This window comes from Schistocerca gregaria, unplaced genomic scaffold (assembly GCF_023897955.1).
Source record: "Schistocerca gregaria isolate iqSchGreg1 unplaced genomic scaffold, iqSchGreg1.2 ptg000526l, whole genome shotgun sequence".
Taxonomy (NCBI): Eukaryota; Metazoa; Arthropoda; class Insecta; order Orthoptera; family Acrididae; genus Schistocerca; species Schistocerca gregaria.
The window spans coordinates 6016541-6019696 of NW_026061925.1; positions in this window are offsets into that span (position 1 = coordinate 6016541).

Sequence of the window (3156 nt, forward strand, 5' to 3'; positions counted from 1 at the left end):
GCGGCCAATATGACGATTTGGCTTTAAGTGCATTCGATAACAAATGACGAAAACGGACGGATTTCTAGGTTTTTACTACATATGAACACTTTTCACATTCTCCCGTACAACTCGGCTGATAGTCCTCCTTTCATGCAGAATCTTAAGGTCCTAGCTCATGTCCAAGGCACCAAAGCCAGCTAAAAAGTCAATAATCGATACCTAAAACTTGAATTGTACTATATCTTACTGGCTATTACATCAACTTAGAAGCTTCATCTGTTTTCTACTATGGTGCTTTTAGTGTCTCCACATACTGGAGCACGAGACATAGCTTTGCAGAAGATAATTACGACCGTTTCAGAGAGAAGAGCGGCCAATGTGATAATCTGGCTTTAAGTTGAGTCGATAACAAATGACGAAAACGGACGGATTTCTCAGGTTTTTACTACATATGAACACTTTTCACATTCTCCCGTGCAACTCGGCTGCTAGTCCTCCATTCATGCAGATTCTTAAGGTCCTAGCTCTTGCCCAAGGCACCAAAGCCAGCTAAAAAGTGCATAATCGATACCTAAAACTTGAATTGTACTACTTCTTACTTTCTATTACATTAAATTAGATGCTTCATCTGTGTTTTACTATGGTAGTTTTAGTGTCTCCGCATACCGCAGCACGCGTCATAGCTTTGCAGACGATAAGTACAGCCATTTCAGAGAGAAGAGCGGCCAATGTGGCGATCTGGCTTTAAGTCGATTCGATAACAAATGACGAAAACGGACGGATTTCTAAGGTTTTTACTACATATGAACACTTTTCACATTCTCCCGTGCAACGCGGCTGCTAGTCCTCCTTTCATGCAGAATCTTAAGGTCCTAGCTCATGTCCAAGGCGCCAAAGCCAGCTAAAAAGCCAATAATCGATACCTAAAACTTGAATTGTACTACTTCTTACTGGCTATTACATCAACTTAGAAGCTTCATCTGTGTTCTACTATGGTGCTTTTAGTGTCTCCGCATACCGCAGCACGCGACATAGCTTTGCAGACGATAAGTACAACCGTTTCAGAGAGAAGAGCGGCTAATGTGACGATCTGGCTTTAAGTCGATTCGATAACAAATGACGTAAACGGACGGATTTTTCGGGTTTTTACTACAAATGAACACTTTTCACACTCTCCCGTGCAACTCGGCTGCTAGTCCTCCTTTCATGCAGAATCTTAAGGTCCTAGCTCATGTCCAAGGCACCAAAGCCAGCTAAAAAGTCAATAATCGATACCTAAAAATTGAATTGTACTACTTCTTACTGGCAATTACATCATCTTAGAGGCTTCACCTGTGTTCTACTATGGTCCTTTTAGTGTCTCCGCATACCGCAGCACGCGACATAGCTTTGCAGACGATAAGTACAACCGTTTCAGAGAGAAGAGCGGCCAATGTGACGATCTGGCTTTAAGTCGATTCGATAACAAATGACGAAAACGGACGGATTTCTCAGGTTTTTACTACATATGAACACTTTTCACATTCTCCCGTGCAACTCGGCTGCTAGTCCTCCTTTCATGCAGAATCTTAAGGTCCTAGCTTATGTCCAAGGCACCAAAGCCAGCTGAAAAGTCAATAATCGATACCTAAAACTTGAATTGTACTATACCTTACTGGCTATTACATCAACTTAGAAGCTTCATCTGTTTTCTACTATGCTGCTTTTAGTGTCTCCGCATACCGGAGCACGAGACATAGCTTTGCAGACGATAATTAGGACCGTTTCAGAGAGAAGAGCGGCCAATGTGAAGATCTGGCTTTAAGTCAAGTCGATAACAAATGACGTAAACGGACGGATTTCTCAGGTTTTTACTACATATGAACACTTTTCACATTCTCCCGTGCAACTCGGCAGCTAGTCCTCCTTTCATGCAGAATCTTAAGTTCCTAGCTCATGTCCACGGAACCAAAGCCAGCTAAAAAGTCAATAATCGATACCTAAAACTTGAATTGGTCTACTTCTTACTGGCTATTACATCAACTTAGAACCTTCATCTGTGTTCTACTATGGTGCTTTTAGTGTCTCCGCATACCGCAGCACGCGACATAGCTTTGCAGACGATAAGTACAATCGTTTCAGAGATAAGAGCGATCAATGTGACGATCTGGCTTTAAGTCGATTCGATAACAAATGACAAAAACGGACGGATTTCTAGGTTTTTACTACAAATGAACACTTTTCACATTCTCCCGTGCAACTCGGCTGCTAGTCCTCCTTTCATGCAGAATCTTAAGGTCCTAGCTCATGTCCAAGGCACCAAAGATAGCTATAAAGTCAATAATCGATACCTAAAACTTGAATTGTACTACTTCTTACTGTCTATTACATCAACTTAGAAGCTTCATCTGTGTTCTACTATGATGCTTTTAGTGTCTCCGCATACCGCAGCACGCGACATAGCTTTGCAGACGATAAGTACAACCGTTTTAGACATAAATGCGGCTAATATGACGATTTGGCTTTAAGTGCATTCGATAACAAATGACGAAAACGGACGGATTTCTAGGTTTTTACTACATATGAACACTTTTCACATTCTCCCGTACAACTCGGCTGATAGTCCTCCTTTCATGCAGAATCTTAAGGTCCTAGCTCATGTCCAAGGCACCAAAGACCGCTAAAAAGTCAATAATCGATACCTAAAACTTGAATTGTGCTACTTCTTACTGGCTATTACATCAACTTACAAGCTTCATCTGTGTTATACTATGGATCTTTTAGTGTCTCCGCATACCGCAGCACGCGACGTAGCTTTGCAGACGATAAGTACAACCGATTCAGAGAGAAGAGCGGCCAATGTGACGATTTGGCTTTAAGTCGATTCGATAACAAATGACGAAAACGGAAGGATTTCTAGGTTTTTACTACATATGAACACATTCCACATTCTCCCGTGCAACTCGGCTGCTAGTCCTCCTTTCATGCAGAATCTTAAGGTCCTAGCTCATGTCCAAGGCACCAAAGCCAGCTAAAAAGTCAATAATCGATACCTAAAACTTGAATTGTACTATATCTTACTGGCTATTACATCAACTTAGAAGCTTCATCTGTTTTCTACTATGGTGCTTTTAGTGTCTCCGCATACTGGAGCACGAGACATAGCCTTGCAGAAGATTATTACGACCGTTTCAG